The following is a 23,193-nucleotide window of genomic DNA, read 5'->3' as shown; positions in this document are numbered from 1 at the left end:
ACTCAGGTGGTCCCATCGCAATCAACCTCGTCGCGACCACTGGCACTGACCCAGGATCCACCATCCCCCTCCGAAATTTCGTCGGAGAATATCTTCCGCCCAGTCGACCACCGGGAACTCGGGAAGAAAGAGCAGGAAGCGAATCGGAAGAAGAACAAAGGGGTCCCACGTTCAGGACAACACGAGACAAACTAATTATGAAGAAGGATAATTTGGTCTGTTTCATCACACTCGACGATCGACCACTTGATGTCGGAGGCACCGATTTAGCAGCATTGAGGAAACTTCATCAGCACGAAGAATTATTACTCGGTCGGGGGAGACCATCTGAATTGGGACGCCACCGCCTTATACAGCTGCCGGTAAAGGAGAATCCGGCCCACGCCACCGACCCGGATGACTTAATGGAGGCCCTGAGGTCACTGCGGGACATAGTAACACAATTGTCCTTGGAGTCGTTCAGCATCTCTCAGGCAACCTTAGATGACATCCCTTGGCAATACATCAGAGAGACATTGGCTGAATTATTCACTGGAACTTTGGTACAAATTTGGTACAAATTTGCACCCACGAAGTCCAAATACCACGCACGGCGCAGAGACAGGACATCATTAGGGAACATCATGTCTCCGCATCAGCAGGACATAAAGGGGTCACAAAAACTTACGCCAGGATAAGGGAAAGATATTTCTGGCCATCTCTTAAAACGGATGTGCAAACGTTCGTCAATCAATGCAGAAGCTGCCAAATGCTCAAACTGACGAGGAAGAAGACCCAGGCAACCCTTACGATAACAGACACGCCAGGTAGAGTATTCGACAAGGTATCAATGGATGCAGTGGGGCCCATTACAACCACTCTTTCCGGCCACTCTTATATATTAACGATGCAGGACCTCCTTACCAAGTACTCTCTTGCAGCCCCGATGCGTCAGCCAAAGGCAACGGATACCGCCGACGCATTTATTAAAACTTGGATTTGCCGTTTCAGAGCTCCAAAGGCCATCCTCACGGACCAGGGCTCCAACTTCATGAGCTCGCTCATGCGGGTAGTAGCGAAAAGATTTAGCCCAGTTCCGGACAACCGCTTTCAGGCCGCAAACTAACGGATCCATCGAAAGATCTCACCTGGTATTAGCCGAGTACCTGAAACAATTCTCCCGCAAGCTAGACTGGAATGAATGGCTGGACCTCGTCATGTTCAGCTACAACACAAGCGTGCACGAGAGAACTTCCTTTACACCTCACGAGCTGGTTTATGGGAATCTAGCGCGATTACCCTCAGCAGACCCCATGTTACTGGACTCAGACAATGAATCATACGCGAACTATTTACACAACTTACAAGAGAAACTGGTGGAATGCCAAGGAAACGCACGCGAAAACCTAATCAGAGCCAAAGAAAGAGCAAAAAAATATTACGATAGGGATATAAACTTACCAGATTTCAAAATAGGAGACCAAGTTTTATTATTGAAAGAGCCCCGGCGCGGTAAACTGGAAGCTCAGTATGTAAGGCCATACAAAATAATTGATCGGCAGAGCACTAATGTAACGTCCCCGGGAAAGTCAAACGGTCCAGTCGATAAATAAAGAAGCATCTTAATCCTAATCTTCATCTATTTCATTACTGACCGCGCCATAAAAATTCGCGTGGTAATGGGATGCGGTAGCTCACGCGTGCAAGATTGTTTAGAGTAGAACACCGATCGATGGCGCACGCGTTAGTTAGAAAGAGACAGGAAATATACTTCGAAACAAAATTATTATAAATTATTATTTAAATGTTTATATTATATATATTATTAATTATTCACTCATTATAAATTGCGTTATATTTTTAGCTATTATTTTATGTATTCTTTGCGATTAATTATTTCTTCTATTGAAACACTTATAATTTACGTATCTAAAAATTATTAAAAATACGATTTAACGGGAAAACTTGTGAAAAACTAATTAATAATAAATCAAAGCGTATTTTTATTAATCAAACTAATATATATTTGCTACTAAATAAAGCGTAATAAAATAATAACTACTTTTTGAGCGGGAAAAATCCATGATTCTCTGGGTATAAAAGGGCGTGCAGCAGCGCCTGCGAGCGCAGAACAATCTTGGAAGTACTACGTGCCGGACCTCTTAGGAAGCGACTAACTGGAGCAGTTTTAACTGGTGAGAGCCTACAAGATTCTTAGTTTTGACTGGACAGCGGGTATCAGCCATTTGGATACTCGATCGTTGGGTAGTTCTAGTAGCCAGCTAACGCAGGCTCCCCGTTCAAACGGTCTTGTATCTGAAACTCCGTAAGGACAGTGCTATGCTCAGCCCCAGAAGGAACTAAGACATCAAACGAGAGCTCTCCAGTCACTCATATATATATTTCTTATTTTTCTAAGTTATTAACTCGCCGTCGGATTCTCGGAGTTCGCTCTGGGTAGTTTAGTAGCCAGCTAACGCAGGCTCCCCATTATTGAGCGGCTTGATCTCTGAAGCCCGTGTCTTTTGGGTGGCGTTTCGGTAACTTCAATAAATAATTAAAGTCGAGTCATTTTTATTTGTAACCCTGTAGGTCACACGTCGGTCACTTGGTTCTTACATCGTTGGGTAGTTCTAATAGCCAGCTAACGCAGGCTCCCCAATTAAGCGATCAGGTTTTGGGTGTCGATTTGTGCTCTGAAAAAATGGGGCCATGAACTAAATAGTTTAGAGTTAAACAAGGAGTAACTGTTCCACGTCTAATACAAATTTTAAAGTTTTTGTAATTAACCAGATATTGTTCTGTCAGTTTTGTTAGCATTGTGGCGGACCGCCGTCGAAAATTCTCGACGTGCGCGAACGCTCGCTATACGGCGCGAGCGTGGAGGAACATTCGCGAGCCCATGCGCTGGAACATTCGCGACGAGGCGCGTGCGGCGGCGAGGCGCGCGCGAGAACGTTCGCGAGCCAGATCGTTCGCGAGCCAGAACGTTCCCGAGCCAGAACGTTCGCGAAAAACAATCGACAATATAAATCGGCCGGTTCGCGATCAATCAGTCAGTCGATGTCCAGCTCGCACACCGTACAATGCAAGAGTCAACGCGCGTTTCCATTTCTGTACAAAGTCCAATTTTACAGTTTGTTGTTGTAGTTTCTAGTACATAGTTAATTACTTTAGTCTGTCAATAGTTAAACGTTTATTTTAATAAAATAGTTAAGTTATTTAATCCGCGTAATTAATCCACGCAACCACTTCAGCATCTAGATCCATTGTAAAATTGCGTTATTTTCTTGCGTTGCGTATATCATTATAAAACCGAGTTACTGAAGTAGTTAGTTACCGTTTTGCGATTTGCGATATCAACAAGTCTAGTATAGGTATATAGAATATACAATATAATAATACTATATGAATTATACATATACAATACACAATAATAACACAACACATACATATGTAGCTGTATGCCGATATTCACATAATTGTAAAAAAATAAGGTGAAGTGTAACAAGTTAGGAATTAGAGCGTGATCCATTCATTTGATTCTACATTGATTCGTAACAAGCAACTCGCTCGGGATCGGCCAGTTGCTAATTTCGAGGCTCGAAACTGTTGCCTGTTTCGAGGCAATATGTATTATGTACATGTTCCATCCACGAATTTTTACATGTATTAAAAAGGGAAAGCATGTTATGTTCTGTCCCCGTCTAAAGAATAACATCGCTGCTCGACCGATTACTTTATAACAGTGCTCGGATTTAGATGCCCTTTTCGAGCCGATTTCGGAGTCGACGCCTACCGTGCTCCTACTACCGCGCTCGACTGCCCACGTGACGCCGTGCGTCAGGGACGTCGCACGATAGATTTGTCGGGCTATGGGGCCCGTGATTAGAAATTTTCCTTACACTGTTAATAATTATTATTTTTACAGATTATTAAAATTGTTAATACTATGTTTGCATTTATAAACATCTTCCATATATACATATAATAACAATAACACAAGTTATAATGATTACAATTTTGTCAATAGCTTTCCACATCACCCAAGAGGTACTATTGTTGATGCGTTTTTTTAAAGTGGTTTCCCCTATAGGCCTATTCCACTAAATAAGAAGAACGACAATGACTTGGCAGGAAAATAGAAGTCGAAAATATTTCAAAAGTCTCTTGATATTCTGGGTCGTTTGCACGATTCTACAAGGGATGGTATATCCACAGAAAAAACGCATCAACAATAGTACCTCCTGGGTGATGTGGAAAGCTATTGACAAAATTGTAATTATTATAACTTGTGTTATTGTTATTATATGTATATATGGAAGATGTTTATAAATGCAAACATAGTATTAACAATTTTAATAATCTGTAAAAATAATAATTATTAACAGTGTAAGGAAAATTTCTAATCACGGGCCCCATGGCCCGACAAATCTATCGTGCGACGTCCCTGGCGCACGGCGTCGCGTGGGCAGTCGAGCGCGGTAGTAGGAGCACGGTAGGCGTCGACTCCGAAATCGGCTCGAAAAGGGCATCTAAATCCGAGCACTGGTCTACGGTCCCAACGGTAAGTCCGAAGAGTACGAAACGGAAAGAATTGTCCATTACGCTCTAAGTTTTCCGCATCGAGGATGATGCTATATATAGAACATATGTATATAGAACATTACGAATGGACATTCATATGATGTTGTACATAAATTAATGAATGGCTTGTTATTTGAAAAACGAATTTTGTATACAGATAGCTATGTGGGAATCGCATAAGGGTAAACACAATAATCAAGTCTATGTTGCGTTCCACACAAGTTTATTAAAATGCGTACGAGCAGTGAAAACGATGTAAGCTGTAAGAATGACTCTGACGGATTGTCCCGTCGCTGGTTAAAAACCTCTCCTCGAAAACTCATCAGTAAAAGAAGTAAGAAACAGTTTAGAAAGAGAGAAAATATAGAAAGTGGGAAAATCCAGAAAAACCGTTGCAAGTTCGGAAAAGGAGAGGTACAGCGGAAGAGAATCATAAAACAGAAAGCGAAGAGGTTCGCAAGGGTCTGAGCGTTGACACTGACCAGGCCTCGGCGAGACCCTATAGAAAGTGAAAACAATTAGAGAACGTAAAGCTAAAGAAGATAGAAAACAGGAAACAGAATTTTAGAAAACAGAAAGAATATAGAAAACAGAAAAGGCAATGGCGTATGTGGTGCCAAGGGCGCCACAGCTATTATTCGACTATTCCTTTAGCCAAATCACTTTTACAGAGCCAAACGTACTTTTGCGGCACAGTGCAGCAAAATCGAAAATTTTTGCCGGTAGAAGCAAAAAGAAAACAGAAACGTGGTGAAATTCTAGCAATGGAGAATAGTTCAGGCATAAAATTCGTTAAGTAGACAGACAAAAGAACTGTCTGTATGTTAACAACTTGTAAACGTCATAAATGTACTCGAATGGAAGGAAAACCTGGAAGAAAGAAACCAGATCTTATTTTTGATTACAATAATGGAAAAAAGGATGTAGATTTATCCGATCAAATGGCGTCATATTATAGTTGCTTAAGGAAAACACTAAAATGGTATAGGAAGATCGTATTGCAGCTGCTTTGCGGGACAGCGATGGTAAATGCGTATTACATACATAAAACATGAGGTAGTAATCAGATGAGTATTTTGAAATTTAGAGAAGAAATTATTGACAAATTACTAACACCTGAAGAAATGCCAATAAGGCAAATAAAGAAGAGCAACCTTCATTTTATAAATAGATACCCGAGCATTGCAAGAAATGTTCGCAAACGCTACAGAGTGTTACAGAAAATTCGCAGAACGCGTGGGCACCGTCGCGTCATAGCCGCACAAAAAGCCAAACGCGTTACTATATTTTGCCCTCTTTGCGACAAACAGCCGGCTTTGTGTATAAAATGTTTTGAAGAAATTCACAAAAAAAAAAAATAGTACTCTTATGTAAATATGTAAATAAATTTGTTAATTGCAGTTATCGCTTTTTTATTAGATCGACGCTGGCATGTACCATCGATGGCTCATCCCGCCCAATGGGACAATTCTGTATGTACCACCGGTGACTCATGCCGTCCCATGGAACAGACAAGAATATACCACCGGTGGTACACCCCGTCGCGAACGTGTTAAGGGTCCTGGACGAATTGCCCCCAGCTGTCGTGAACAATAAATAGAAACGGCATGAGAGAATTGCGAAGGGAATTGTGATTGAATTTTTAACAGATTCAATGTTATGCTTTGCGACAGAAACTGACACGGCGAAAGACATTTTTACAAAATTAGACTCTATTTACGAACGGAAAAGTTTGGCGACTCAGTTGGTAATAGAAAAGAAACTGCTATGTTTTAACCCATTTGCATCAAAGCGCGGAATATTCCGCGAGCCGCGACTGTCTACTATCACCAAGCGCGGAATATTCCGCGAGCCGCGACTGTCTTCTATCACCAAGCGCGGAATATTCCGCGAACCCACGACTGTCTACTATCACCAAGTGCGGAATATTCCGCGAACATGCGACTGTTTCTTATTGCCAGTTGCTAAATACTCTTCAGATGTGACAGACCATATTTGATCGCTTGTGGTAGCATTTCGCCTATAAGTTTATTCTATACGTACATCAGTGTATTGTAAACAAGTTTTCCTTTTTTCGTGATAATCTGCTGATTCCTGAGAATCTTTCGTGAGTATTTAAATTTAACAAGTCCAAGTTTAAAAAACCATCTAATTTTATAATTTAAACTAAAATATAGTTGCCCCAATGGATTTTGAAAATCTTGATTCGGATTCAAGTATTGAGATTGGACCCACTCGAAAACGTGTCCGTAGGATTTCATCAAGTGATGACAGCTCAAGTGATGAAGTTGAACAGTGCGGCAATTTTACAAATGAAGGTTTCGTGTGGAAAGCCGAGAATCATACGCCCATTATACACGGTTTTTCTAGTGTTGTTGGTGCAACCGTAGATACACAAAATCGGTCAAGAAGAGAAATCTTTGAATTATTCTTTAACAAAGAATTAGTTACAAAAGTAATTACAGAAACAAATAAATATGGTGCAACCGATGAAAATTTTATACCTCTTGCAGACGATGAACTAAAAATATTTATTGCTTTAAACATTCTAATGAGCTTAGTTTGTAAGCCTACGATTCAGAGCTATTGGAGTACCGATAAAAGCTTAGAAACACCATATTTTAGGAATATTATGACCCGTAACCGATTTATGTCAATCGCCAACAATTTACATTTTTCTAGTATTACTAATTCTAATGACCCACTTGTAAAAATTCGAGAAGTTTCTCAAATAGTAAAAAATACTTTCATCCGCATGTATGTACCAAGTAAAAACATTTCGATTGATGAGTCATTAATGTCATGTAGAAGTCGCTTGCATTACATACAATTTATTAGAACAAAACGAGCGAGATTTGGCATAAAGTTTTACAAACTGTGTGATGCGCAATCGAGATACATACATAATTTTAATATATACGTAGGAAAAGATAAAACCGTTACTGGATCTGCTAGTAGAAACGTTGTAATGAATTTGTTGAAAGAAAGTCAGTTATTGCACAAAGGATATTGTTTATTTATAGATAATTGGTATAGTTCACCGATCTTATATCGAGAATTATACAGTATGAAAACGAATGTATGTGGAACCGCAAGAATAAATAGGAAAGAAATGCCTCGGGAATTCAAATCACAAAAATTGGAAAGGGGAGAAGCTATGGTGTTTTCTACAAGAGAGATGGCGGCAATAAAATGGAAGGATAAGAAAGATGTCGTTTTACTAACGACTATGCATGGCTTAGATTTTGCTGAAACTGGAAAAATAAACCGATATACCGGACAAAAAATTTTAAAACCAACTGCAGTAAAAGATTATAATCAGTATATGAGTGGAGTTGATGTAGGCGATCAAATGTTAAGTAAATTTCACACCATGCGTAGAACTAAAAAAGCCTACAAGAAAATATTTTTTTATTTTCTCGACATGATGTTACTCAACAGTTATGTAATTTTTAAAAGTCATAAAAAAGATCGGTCATTTCATGTTTATAAACAACTATTAGCTGAAGAAATTATTGACAAATATTTACCCAATATAAAAGTAAATAATGCACCTATCAATGATTCTATATCGCGATATACTGGCAGGCATTTTCCTAGACGGATACCTCAAACCTTGGCAAGGGGTAATAAAACGTCAAAACGATGCGTTGCATGCTTATCTAAGTCTATTCGAAGAGAGACGGTCTTTCAATGCCATATTTGCGAGGTAGCATTATGTATTGATCATTTCAAAGAATATCACGAAAAGTAATTTAATTAAATTTTCGTTGTATTATAAATAATTTTATTTCATCTATAAAAAAAATATTTGTTTCTCCTTTTGTGTAAAAAAAAATAAAATGAGATGTTTGATGTAAAATATTGCGTATTAGTTGTTTTAGACACTGTATTTTTGACAAAATTCATAAATTTTTCTCAACATCGGTTTCACACCCACATGCCCAACAGCGCGCGGTGATACGCGTCAGTCATCTGTCGTTCGGCTCTGATATTTAAGCGCGGCGGCCTAAGTAGAGTGATGATGCAAATGGGTTAAATTTAAAGAAGATACGCCACTTCTGAAACATCTCGTATTATTTGACGAGATGATTGTTGAGCTACAGGCCGCGGGTGCTACAATCAATGAAATGAACAAGGTTATTGTTAACATTGCCAAATTCATACGACCCTCTCATTACCGCAATTCAAACGCAAGCGGATGAGAATTTAAGCCTCGCATTTGTTAAAATCAAACTATTGGATTACGAAATCAAACTACGCAACGAAAAGGCAGAAACAAGTGCCAAAGTGCTGCAAGTAGAAGCAAGAGGTGATAACAGAAAATTTAAGAAGAACAAGGTTTTTAAACCAAATTTTAAAAGAAAAAATTACCAACCAAATTACAATTCTAAAAATAAAAGAATTGGTAAAAGCTACGACAAAAGATGTGATCATTGTGGTAGGAAAAATCACGAGAAAAAAGACTTTTTATTATAGACAAAGTTCCACAAATACGGATTATTACCGTGGCGCGCAAAATATTCAAGTGCAAGAGCCAAGTGGTAGTGGATTTGCGTTTATGATTGGGGCGAAAACTTTTGAAAATTCAAATCCCAAGCAATCATCGCAAATAGATTTTATTATAGACTCTGGTGCTACAGATCATATAATAATCAACGACTTAAACATTTTTACAACGTACACATCAATGGAAAAACCGTTGAAGATTTCAATAGCGAAGAAAGAAGAGGCCATCGTCGCGGAGAAAATAGGAACCGTCAAGATTACAACCAATTTAGGCGTGACCGGTACCCTGGAGAAAGTATTATATGCACCGGAGGTGCCATATAATTTATTGTCTGTGCGCCGAATCCAGGAAGCATGGATGAGTGTAATTTTTGACAAAACTGGAGGCGTTACGATAAAAGGAGGTGGTAAGACTGTGTTTACTGGTAAGTTAAAAGAAAATATAATATGCGTAACTTTTACAGTTGATAAAAATATGTTTAGTAAAGCATATGCAAATAATACAACTGTATTAAATGCATATAAAACATGGCATCAACGTTTAGGTCATATTGGAAATTCTAAATTCTTAAAAATTAAACAAAATAATTTAGTACAAGATACAGAATTAATAAATAGAATCAATCCAACACAAGACCTTTGTGAAGCTTGTATATGTATACGGGAAACAAGCACGTTTGTTTTTCTCAAAAAACAGAGATAGAAGCCATGTCACACGACCTTTGTTCGTTGTTCATTCTGACGTGTGTGGGCCAATTAAACCTTCAACAATGGACAATAAAAATTATTTTGTTACATTTATTGACGAGTTTACTCATTACACGGTCGTTTATCTCATTATACTAAAATCAGAAGTGTTTAAAGTCTTCCAAGGCTTTGTAGCGAAAAGTGAAATACACTTTAATTTAAAAATAGCATATTTAAATTGTGATAACGGAAACGAATACTTATCTAATGAATTCAAAGCATTTTGACTACAAAGAGGTATTCAATATCGTATAACAGTTCCATATACGCCACAGCAAAATTCCATAGTAGAGAGAATGAATAGAACTCTTTTGAAAAAAGCATCGGGCGATGATTCACGGTGCTAAAATAAACAAAGAATTTTGGGGAGAAGTTATATTAACAGCAGCTTATATAATTAATATAACCCCAAGTAAAGCCATTGCGAAAAATAAAACTTCTTTCGAACTTTGGCATAGTAAAAAACCAAAATTAAATGGTTTAAGAATTTTTGGTAGCACTGTTTATATTCACGATAAAAATAGGGGAAGCAAATTTGATAAAAAATCGTTTAAAGGAATTTTTATGGGGTATGAGAAAAACGGTTATAAAATATTAAACGCGAATAATGGAAAATTTATTATAGCGCGTGATGTTGTTTTTGATGAAATTAATTTTAAAAATTCAAGACCTCCTATGTGCACAAATAACTTTGAAGAAGAAAGTATTCAAATAAAACAGGTAGAAACTGATGAAAATAAAGAAATCAGTAAAAATCAAAAGAGCGGAATAAACGAGTCAGATAAAAGGCCTAATGAAAATGTATACGCTCAAATTCATTCCAATGATAGTGACTTGCGACGTAGCGCAAGAATTAAAAATAAACCTCATATACATTATAATGAGGAACACGATTGTCGTGTATATGCACTATCAATAGCCTGTGAAGGTCCTAAATGCTATGATAAGATAAAGGATCGTGATGATAAAGTTCAATGGGAACACGCGATAAAAGATGAGATTGACTCGTTAGTAAGTAATAAAACATGGAATATAGTTTCACGTCCAAATAACAAAAACATTGTTGATTGCAAATGGGTATTCAGTATTAAAATAGATGCAAAAGGAAATCCATATAAATATAAAGCAAGGTTAGTTGCAAAAGGATTTAATCAGAAATACCTTGAAGATTACAATGAAACCTTTGCACCAGTGCTAGAATTGCAACTTTTCGAATGCTGATTTCCTTTGCAAATCAATATAATTTATTAACTCATCAAATGGATGTAAAGACAACGTTCTTAAATGGTATATTAAAGGAGGAAATTTATATGCGCGTACCGGAAGGTATTCAAACACAGGAAAATCAAGTGTGTAAATTAAATAAAGCATTAAAAAATATATATTTAATTCTTTATGTTGATGACCTCTTAATAATAACTTATAGTGAAAATACAATGAAAAACTTCAAAAGCTATTTAAAGGACAAATTTAAAATGTCAGATATGAATGAAATCAAATTGTTTTTAGGAATAAATATAGAAAGGAAAGGTGAAGTAACTACTCTTGATCAAAGTTTGTTTTTAGAAAGAGTTTTGAATAGATTCAATATGACCGAATGTAATAGTGTAAGTACCCCATTGCCTACCAAATTAGATTACACTGCCTTAGACTTTGTGTATACAGTATTCTCTCCGTAAATGTTACTTTTGCCGGTCTCGATTATAACATTTACAGTAGAGGTCCTACATTCTTTGTAGTATGCCGAATGTAGAAAGAGACAGCGATACAAAAGACAAGGAGCATAATAAAGTCAATATGGCGTCTCACTAACAGGTCAACAAAGGTAAAAATGCTTTACAACCGCATAATTTAACCCTTTGCGGACGACGACTTTTTCGGCCGGGTAAGGTAGTAGGACGAAGCGATTTTCGCAAATGCGTTGAGTGATTTACATGATGCAATAAAATGATCTTACATATAAATTACCTTTTAAAAACGTTATATTTGGATTGTTTATCTATATTTACATGTTTATCTATACAAGAAACTAACTATCTTTACAAGAGCATCTATCTTTACAAGAATTACGGTCTATAATGTCGTTTTGTGTGATACGCTGTATAGCATTCACCAAGATGCATCCGTGGTTTATCTGGGCACGTATCACAATAATACGTCGTCTCATGTCTACCACCTGGTTTGTTACGGGTTGAACAAACTTTACAGTCCTTCTTTGTTCCCGTAAGAATTACTGTTTCCTATATACTGTTGTTAAGGCTACACAATTTGGAAGGCCCTTCATTATTTTATCTCTGTTACGACGTATCATTTTACACATCCTATATAAGAACCTAAGCAGTTCAGCAACCTCTTTAAGAAGCAATAGTGCGACCCAGTCGATTGGAGATAGAGGGAACATAAACATACACCGACTGTCGACTGTCACTCGCCACTCGTCCTGCCGCACGAAAAGCCGTGGCGACTGAGAGTCGCCTATCGTCCGCAAAGGGTTAATTGCTATATCCCTAACATTAAAACTTGTATTTTTATATACTAAGCCATCAAATGAAGGAAAAAAAAATGGAAAAAAAAAATAAAAATAAAAAATAAAAAAAGACTAACAATTTTGAATGCCCCAAAGTAAACTTTAACCGAATAAATAAGAAATTTGAAATAAAAAGAAGTGGTGAAATTATGATTTGTACTTATTAAAACAACGTGGAATCATTCGTTACATACTAATTCAGTTCATAAGGTTTATAAGGAGTAATTTTTCTTCTACGAAAAATACTCGACCTACGCAGTTTTGCTTTTTCCATTTCCTACATCATTTGTTCTTAACCGTTTGGCTACTGACGAGCGCTATCGCGCTCCTCTTTTTTTTCGATGCCTAGACAATTTTATTCACAAAATTAATTAAAACAAATTTATGTAAACAATTGGTATTTTTTAATTTTTGTTGTTGCAAAGTAATACAAGTGACTTTATCGTACGAAAAGTGTTTTACGTTTTTTCCCATACACGAGCAATTAGTGCCGCAGTTTTGGCATATGTCCGAAAAAATACGTCAGCAGCCAAACGGTTAAAGTGAACCATGCCATTTTGAAAACACCAATTGTAATTAAACTTCCTACAATTGAAAAATAAATCAAAAGAAATAAATTCGTAGTAATAATGATTTCTATACCAGGCAACTCTCAAAGAGGAGGAAGCAATCAATGTTAAAAATTAGCACAATTTATATTTAATCGTTTAAAAATAGTAATTATATCAAGAATAAAAATTAAATACTAATACCACTTTGCTTCAGTTTTCATTTTTTAAAAATAATGAAATACAACAAAATTATTTATGATTTCATACAAAATGTAAGCAAATACAAACATTTCGTGCATTTAATCTATTCCATTAAAATGTTAGGACACTCATTTCTTAATCCGTTTCAATAAAAAAAAAATTAAGATAAATGAAAAGAAAAGAACAAATAAAAAATTATATGCGTCACAACCTCAGCTTTCGGTTTAAGAAATCTAGTACTTTTCCACGAAACTACAATATATTGTGATTCAAAACTATTACTTTTGATGTACGAAATTCACAAATGATAAAAAAAGGTTTCAGTGAAATCGATGTTCCACAGGAAACGTGTTTATGAAGTTTAATAAACAAGAATACATAAACGTAATACTATAGTGAAAAAAAATATAAATGCAGTTCTCTCTTATTGCTACATTGAAGCAATGGCGGCAACTTCAGAAATGTGAATACATTAATTACTATGGTGTTGAAAAATTAGTATACGTACAAAGAATTATGAACAAAATATGGTGTATTTAGATGTATTGAAAATTAATTTTTAAAATATTAGGCAAGAACTGGGCATCTAAAGTATATTTTAGTACTATACAACTGCAACCACAAATATAAATAAGAAGTTATTCAAGAATGATTATTGTATAATTATCCATAAGTTCTGCATATATGTATATATGCAATTTCATTGTCAATTAACCGAATCCGGTGGTGTGCAGGTAAATTTCATAATAAAATAAAATAATATACAAACCATAGAAGAATGGAATGATATTGATGCAACATATTTTTATAAATATATAGAATCAATGCCAGAAAGATCCGTAAATCTAACAAAACAAAAGAAATGCCCGATGAAATGATAATTAGTGATATTTGCAATAAAGTTATTAACTTTTATGGCATAAAAATTATTGCAAATTTATGTATTGTATTATGTATATTCATAATTTGAAACAAAATATGTGAAAACTATTAAAAATTGTATTTTTCAAAATCCTCAGAACGTCCGCGTATACCGATATTTTTCTAACTTATTGTATACATATGCATATAAACACGGTCGAAATTAACTCAATAAAATAAAAGAATTAAATACGTTTAACTTACATGGGATGCCAGGCCGTTTGAAGAGCCACCTCTTTTGAGAAAGTAAATTAATAACGAGATAAAGCAACCAACCACTCACGTATACTGCCGGCAATACACTGTGACGTTGCCGAGTGTGACAGCAACTTTTATTTCTTCGCACCAATACAGCACCACCGATACTTGGTTGCTAATGGTTACGGCGACCGTTGGCGAAACGGAAATTGTTTCGTCAACTGTTTCGACAACATGGCGGAACATAAAACGTTATATCGGCTACGCGTGCCATAGACGTTGCTAAGCAACTCCTCAATATATGCAAGGATTATCTTTACGATATAAACAAAAAAAATTATTTCCATCACTGGGGAAGGGGGGAATTGCTTGAAACGTTATAAACTTTTTTCGCGAGAAATATTAACATGAGCCAAGCTGAAGTAAATCCGTGAGACAATATCAACGCAGCAATAAAACATTTATATTTTCTATTTTCTTGTTATGAATTTTTTACCAATAGATTATTCATATTTTTTCGATTAATACTTACTAGTTTAATTGACAATAATAAGTTTTGAACGCAGACAAGTATAGCGAGTCAAAAAGAAAGAGGCGCTACAATTGCAGCAATCTGCAAAAATTAAAACCTTCTTGAACTGTTTACAATACTAACTCGTTGCGAACTTTTTTTTTTTAATTAAAACATTTTTTATACAATTTTCTCTGTCCTTATTTTCGTGCTATTTTTTTATTAAAATGATAGCAAACGCGACGTAATTTGGACACATTTACTTATAACAACTTATTAGATTAAAATTCTCGATACAAGAAAAAACGTTTGGAATTACAAGAGAAAGTTTGGAATTACAAGAGAAGGGGTAAAAATAGCAATAATATTGTTAATAAATAATTTAATTTAATTCTATTTTCTTAGTTTTTTAAAAACTAAATGTTTCCAAAAGTTCTAAACAGTTCATTTGGATTGAAGACTTTACGGCTGTAAAAATATAAAAGCAGTATTGGCCATAAAAGCCTATGTTCCTTGCGGCCGTAATTAGAATCGCGTCACGCTCATACCTGTGACGTTTACAATAATTATTGAGAAATCAATTAACAGTATATGAAGAGTTATAAAATGTGAAGAATATTGTAAAAGATTGTAAAATTAATGATATTTTTATAAAAATTCTGATTGCCTCTTTTTATAGGGGGTTAATTTAAATTATATATCTAATAAATATTGCTACGAACAATAAATTCCAAAAACACGAATCCTCTATTTTAGTCCATAGTTTACATACACAAAGTTGTAAAAAAATAGATCAACGTTTAGTACAAAGATTTAAACAAAAATTATAAATTTTCAAAATATTATTTAAACAAATAAAGTTTTCTTGTGCACAAAAAGTCCCTATTTACAGACAAACAATTAAAGAAACAAATGTTTCCAATTAGCTCCTTTAATTCCGGAGATATTCCCAAAAATATGATTTCAGCCCTTAACTTTGGGGGCTATTTTCTTCCCTCGAATGTGAACAATGGCCGATGAGAAAAATACGTGTCAAATATTTTCTTGTGAACTATCTTTTACATAAGTTTCATTAAAATCGACAAGTACCGGTTAAATATGTTTCCTGGTTAGTTAAGCTGAAATCGATTTCCTTTGTTTAACTGATACAGATGCAGTTTTATCAAGATTTCAAAAACAAAATTTGTAATTAAATTTAATTTATAACTCGTACTTTTATGTTTTAAAAACGAAATAGAAGACATCGATAAAATAAAATAAAATACTAATTTTTAAAATAATAATGAATGAACAATAATAACGAGTTTTATTGATTTATTAAATAGTTGGTTTAAATCACTTCTGCTTAAACAAATAAAATTTAAGCTGCAATCAAAGTTGAATGTTATGTTGGCAAACAATAAGATAAATAATGACGACGACGATTTGATATTTTTTACGCGCTTTTATTGAATTTCACATGAATATGTATAGTAAAAATGTTGGAACTCAATTCGACGTATTTTCAGATGTCCGATCTATTCAAAAGTTGCTATATGTTTATAATTCCCGTGAGAACCTACTTTAATTAGGAGAAAATTTGAAAATTTAAAATGACAGCGCCAATATGGCGAACGAATTTTCTCATTTACGACATAATCCGATCACAAAATCGATACCGATAATTTTTCAAGGCATTCAAAGATACAGAATGAAGACTGCCATTAAAGAAACTTTTTCATTTATTGCCCGATTCGATTAATAATAGATATTTGACGATATTCAAGTTATGGGTCACGAATTTTCAATCAAATTTTTTTCTTACCACAACAGAAAAAATTTGTTTAACCCAAACCAATATACAGAGCGTCCAAGCTTTTTATTACCAAACTTTACTGACAAATTTTACTCGCAAAGAGCGCTGCGAGATAAGAACGTAATATTAACACAGAGTTTTAAACATTTTCAAAAAGTTATAACAGAAGCACAAAATGATTTCGGATTGCTTTGTCTTTCGATACATTGCGTCCCGATTTTGGAAGTAAAACTTACCAGCATGTTTCATAAATAAAAATGATAAAGAAATATTATATAAAAACGTAAGCTCTTAAATATTTCATTAAAAGATTATGAAAAACATGCGAAACACAAAAATCATTCGATATACGCAAATGTTTCGAGCCTGAAGTTACATTGATGTTTTGCCGAACGTAGAAAAAAACAGCGAGCGAAGGAACTTTTTTGCCAAGAGTAATTAAACAGTAACACATCGGTGGGACAATTCTAATGCAAAAATAAAACTTTTCTATTCTTGATTTTTTTTTAGGAAACATTTTCCAACATGTTTGTAATATTTTCCTGATTAAAATAAGAGTAAACACGACGTAATTCGAAACATATTTATTTGTAATTTCAGATGTTATACATGGAGGTAAATTATTGCAAATAAATATGACTTGAATTATGTCGTATTTGGTTCCATTTTAATCAGTAAAATGTCACGAATATGACAACGAAAGTCGTATGAAAAATAGGTTAAAAATAAAAAAGTTAGCAACGTATTAGTACTATAAATAACTGAATAAACTTTTGAATTTCATCAAATGCCACGATCGCAGCGTTTCATTTTTTTTTGCTCGCTATATCCTTCTCTGCGTTCATACTTATCGTCAATTTAACCAGTAAATATAGTCCCAATTTATTGTGTTTGGTCTCATTTTAATCGGAAAAATATAAAAACCTTATTAGTAAAAGTTTCATAAAAGAAAAATAGAAAATATGAAAGTTTTATATTTGCATCGATATTGTCTCACGGATGTACGCGTACCTACTCAAATCATATTACCTTTCTCAGCGAGCGAAAAATCTTTGCTTATATCGTAAATGGCATTTTTGCTTACATAGCATGATTACTGTAGTACAAATTCGGCATTAAATGATCAGCTTTGCTTCTTTAATTTTGATCAATTTTCATGTTTGGTCCTGTTAACTTAATTTTGATGTTCGGGCCTGTTGGCTCAATATTAGCAGCACAAATATTTTTCAAAAACGGCACGAGGTAAAAAACTACTTTTTGTGACACAAATTAGTACAAAATAAGTACTAAATATTCCACTATGTTCGATATGATTCTGCTGGTTTAATCGCACCATCTTAGAGGTAAAATATGCGCACATCTTCTCTTAAAATTGGAATGTTATGATCCTTAACATTTCTGCACTGGTTCAGATTGTTCCTATTATTATATCTATTATTTGATAAAGCTTTTCCAACTTTGACACATCATTGTAAAATATTAACTTCCATTAATATTTTTTCCTTTGGGTTCTTCTAATTATGCATTATATATATGAAAGATCTATAAAAATCCCATCCTGACCACTGACGTACGTATACAATTGTATAGGGCAAACCGCGTCAGATACAGCTTTTTGTCACTGTATCAAACTTTTATAAAATGAACCAAAGTACCCAGAAAAATCGCCAAATCATTAACTTTCGTCATTTGTGGAACCGTAAGCAACACAGAGGGGTCGGGAACAATCCCCCCCCCAGCGACCCGAAAGCATGTTGCCCGTATCAATACTTCATATTTTGCGCTTTCTTATTACAGTCTTACTATACCCTATCATTTGTATCCATTTGTGAATTTATATTAATCTACTATTTAATCTATACTCTGCGCTTACTCGTAGGACATCAATGTGATATGTACAAGAGGTGCTTCGCTCGATGTTTAATCGATACATTTGCGAAGTTCCAAATGTGGTAATTTAGAATAGATAGCTGATAAATTATTTTCAGAAATTTTTAAATTGGAAACTTAAATTTCGAAATTTAACAAGTTCAGAATTTGCGAATTATTATTATTATTCGAAAATCTGTAAGTTTGAGAATTTCCATAATTCGAGTTTTGAAAATTTGAGTATTAGGAAGTTGAAATATTTAAAAATATGAAAATTTGAAGAATTGAAATGTAGAAATCAGAAAATTTCAGAAATTTAGGAATTACAAAATTTGGAAATTTACTATTACTTCAATCACTTTTGTCTTTTCCCGTTAACGATACTATCAGTGGTTTCATTTCTATTTACTACTATGACTACTTTACGACTTATGAATTTCACTTATATTTTATATCTTTTTCAGCACTTTTAATGAAACACACAGATGGCTCTGAAATGTTGTAATAAAAAGAAATTATTGTATAACTGATGCCACGAATTTTTGCTGGTATTGTGTGGAAGCGTCTATACAACGTTCCCCTGAATAACAGACAGTTAGAAATGCCAATTCGCCATGTTGTTGTAGACTACCCTCTCTCTCTAGAAATAACTGATATGTATGTCTTTATAGTATGTTTAATTGTGGTAATAAGAAGAGACGTACTGAAGGTGATTTTTTTCCTTTGGCTTTCCTTGCCAAGCAAAAATCCCTCTTCATGAGTTTACACATCCTATGAAATGAGATATGTCATTCGGATATGATAAGAATACTGAAATATAGTTGGTAGTAAAAGTATGGGTATACTTGCAATGCATTTAGTTGCAAGTTTATTGTCTCGTTATTTTTTACACGACAGTCTGTTTGTAAATTAAATCGTTTACAATGATTTTTGTATATTAGTGATGACAGAAATTGAGTTGTGGAAATTATTAAAACAGTTTCTTTAATAATGCTTTGTGAATGTGCTGAACAATTAAAAACCAAGAACTATTGATTCTAAAAGTAATGAAAATTATGTCAAATATAATAAAATAATTGCCATGATAAAAACAACTGCGATTTTATTATTTACAATGTGTAAGACTATAACAAAATCTACATGTCTCAACAGCTATAATAATTAAGCGTAATATAATTGAAATATACATAAGTAACAATTTATAATATTCGCTAGTATATTTGTGAAACTTATTAGGTACATCAACTTCTAGTTAGTACATCCATGATTTAAATGAAAACATGGACTTTAAATTTACCATTGCAAAATTACTTTAGACAATTGGTTGCAACACAGATTCTACTAACAATTTTCTATTGGAAACTCAATTACGTTCGCGCCATTCAAACAGCATAAAATAGTAGGTTTATGTGGTAATAAGTAAACGGAAAATCAGTACTGATACAAATATTGGACACATGTAACTGCAAGGTTGGTGAAAGATTAGTAAAATATTCGGTACATATGTATATTGAAATCATTATATGCTACTTCGGTTTGTTCAATAAAAGTTTACTAATTTATTCAGTTAATCAAAAAGTTTGTTGCCTTCTAAGGAGAAAATCAATTATAAATTTGACACATGTAACGAAAATTTGATTATATATTTTCTTTGTTTTCTAAAAGTATAAGCAGATTTATTAATAATCAAGATCTTTATTTAATCATTACTAGACATCTATAACTATGCTTACTTTCCTATAACATGGATTAGTAGAAATATTTTTTATACGAAATTTTCCAAATCGAAACTAACACTTGCAATCAGTTAATGCCATCTCGCTATTTTCTAAATATGCCTGTCTTGTTCGAATTTCAATAACGTTTCTATCTTTATGAAAATAATAAAATATTACTAAAATCAGTCTTTTATGTATTAAAATGTCTCTAATACCGTGTTTTTAGTAAGATATTTTAAAGCTGCAGAACTATGTGTACATTTATTCAAAAAAAAGGGAGCGTTGACATATAAATTAATAAATATAAGGTACTGATAAAAACGACAGATTGTTCTGGTTAACCTAGTAATAGTAATAATGTGAAATAATATTGTCAAAATGAGTCTTTGTACCTTTCATCTTTTACTATTTATAACAGATAAAAAACTCCATTATATTTGGCACTATTTTTTAATAAAATACCCTCAAATTTTTCAACGCCACATATATGTTGTCAGATACGCGTACAAAATTCATTAAAAAAACAAATAGCCTTTATATTTCCTTCTAGAAATTTCGTCAGAAAAAACAAATGAAGCGCGGTTTTCATGCTCGAACACGCACCTCCTCGATCCTTTGTTTCTGGCAGTTCCAGTTTGCTTTTCAAACAGAGCATTTCGTTTAATCTTTAATTAATTAATTTATTCATTGTTAAAAGTATTTTTTTGTACAACTTTGGTGTTCTCAATTTAATTTTTGACATTAAAAGAAAGATTTTAACAATTTCAAGTACTGTTATTCATCGGGATTACGACAATGTTATAAGAAAAAAAAATGTTTATAAATAAATTGAATAAATATTACCTACTCACAAAAATGGCACAACTTTTTGGTTAACTTAATATTTACTTAATGCATACTTATTTCATCATATGTGGAAAGAAAGATACGAATAACCAATAATACATAGGATCAATTGATTATATTCATTATAGTCTTGTTCTATCCTTCATCGCTTCTACATTAAACAATTGTAAAATAATGATTATTGCTCAGAATGTTAGTAATATGACATTAAAAAATTCTTCCTTTCAATTATTTCCATCGCAAGCTAATTTTTGAAAATTGAATTATTCTTTAGGATGTCTAAATAGCTGGTGTTATAAAATTTCTTATTCCCGAAAAAACTGTTTTTAATAATTTTTATTTACACGTATATTCATTCAAATTTGTATTTTTAAACTCATATAGACAAACTATTTCTGGAATCGTTACCACATACATCGAGCAACATCAAATTTAACAGTTGACGAACTGTTTATAAAAATTCATTTGTTTCTATGCATCCATTGAAACTGTACATAGCTTGCAAGAACATTCTGGTCGCTTGATTTTTCTTCAAAGATCGACACTGTCAACTGTTCTAATTCGGTATCACTAAATTGTCTACAATGAGCAACACGAACAAACTTGCATTAACTGTTTCAACATTCTCTTATTTAGAATAATGGAAAAATGAAGGCACACTAAACAAAATGATTAGAAACAAACAGGAAGATTAAAAAAAAAATATTGACTTAATCAGAACCATGTTATTCGAAATCAAGCTGTTAGAGAAAGCACTGCACAAACAAATTTTTTTAAAAATTAGTTTTTATAATTTTGCAAAATGTACGAAATTGATTGAGATTCGAATATTTTCTGTATCCACTGAAATTGGATTTCGAACATAAGGAAGATTACAGAATTTTGTTATTCCATAAGTTTTCAATAAGTTTTTTTTACATATATTATGTCAATTTCCGTTTAAATAAATTCTACAGTTTTTCGACTGTTCAGTAAAGTTTAACTGAAAAGATAGTTCTTAAAGATTAAAACGAAGAATTTTCTAGTTCTTATAAATGAAGAATATTCGAAACGTGTAAGAATATTCGTGTAATTTTGTCTGGTTTTTCCATTTGTTTTGAAAACAGTTCGGTATTCGAAAAAATATGGATAAAGTATGAAAGATGTTTCTTATAAAGTTCTACAATTCCTGTTCGACAAATTTTTTGTTTAATTAATAATTGAACGGGTATTTCAACAAAATCAGCTTCGTATGATTTGAAATAATTATTTGAATCTTCGCGAACTTGTTATACTTTTTGAAGATTCAATTGAGCTAAAACTTTGCACAATTTTTTTCCATTCTAAGCATAGTCAAAAGTTCGAAATTAATTTTCACGAGGGATAAATAAAAACCACATTAACGGTATACACGAAATAAGGAAGCAATTAAAATACGCATCAAACAGTGGCCAAATAAAATAATTTAAATTTAAACAAGTGTTATTTTTACAGCGAAAAAAGTAACAACATATTTTTAAGACTCACCTATTCGGTACGATCTAACACCATTCGGAGTTATGCAGCATCATGAAATACACACCGAAATAATTTATTGGTCACATAGTCACGAGAATAAGTAATATTATTTTTTTTTCGGTAACATTTAATATTATAGGTAATTATCGTTAAATATTTCTATCGACACACGATAAACTTGTATTTACTTCTACAAATCATCGTTCACTACCGTTAACGCGAACTGTTTGTAGACACGAAAAGAACGTGACGAAACCACGACGCGTACTAGCTGGTATGTATAGGACAACTGACGAAGAGTCGCAGCTCGCGCTAGTCTCCCCACTCTTTCCCTCCTTCTTCCAAGTGTTCTCGGTTCCTCGCCAATGTTAGTACACCCCGGAACAAAGGTATAACTAATTCTATATTTCCTTGTGCAGTAAAATCTCGATATGAACGGAAGTGAACTACGTAATATTAGCAAAAAAATTGTCCCCACCACTAGGGGGTTAAGATCTTCGAGATTTGGGTTGATTTATATCCTTGAGACAATACCAATGGAAGCATAAATTTTTTAATTTTCATTTGTTTACTATTCAATGTATGCTAATAGATTGTTCTCATTCTTCTAATTAAAACGAGAGAAAACAGAACTTATTTTCGAGTCAAATCTCGTTGCGTCTTCTTGGTAAACGAGTTTCGTTGCATCGCGAGTAAGTAATTGCAATTACTTTAACAGAAAAACGTACAATATTACT

At 33.7% G+C, this 23,193-nt stretch overlaps 1 long non-coding RNA gene across 1 annotated transcript; it reads left to right on the top strand.

Moving 5' to 3' along the window:
- The first annotated feature begins 275 nt into the window (after positions 1-275).
- LOC143266674 (uncharacterized) lies at positions 276-1,687 on the top strand. The gene is made up of 2 exons (XR_013041640.1): positions 276-806; positions 991-1,687. It is a non-coding gene; the product is annotated as an uncharacterized LOC143266674 (long non-coding RNA).
- The last annotated feature ends 21,506 nt before the right edge of the window (positions 1,688-23,193 follow it).

The sequence above is a fragment of the Megachile rotundata genome, chromosome 2 (assembly GCF_050947335.1).
Source record: "Megachile rotundata isolate GNS110a chromosome 2, iyMegRotu1, whole genome shotgun sequence".
In the NCBI taxonomy this organism is placed as follows: Eukaryota; Metazoa; Arthropoda; class Insecta; order Hymenoptera; family Megachilidae; genus Megachile; species Megachile rotundata.
Note: the sequence above shows the minus strand (reverse complement) of the source record. Positions and strands in the feature narration are given on the sequence as shown.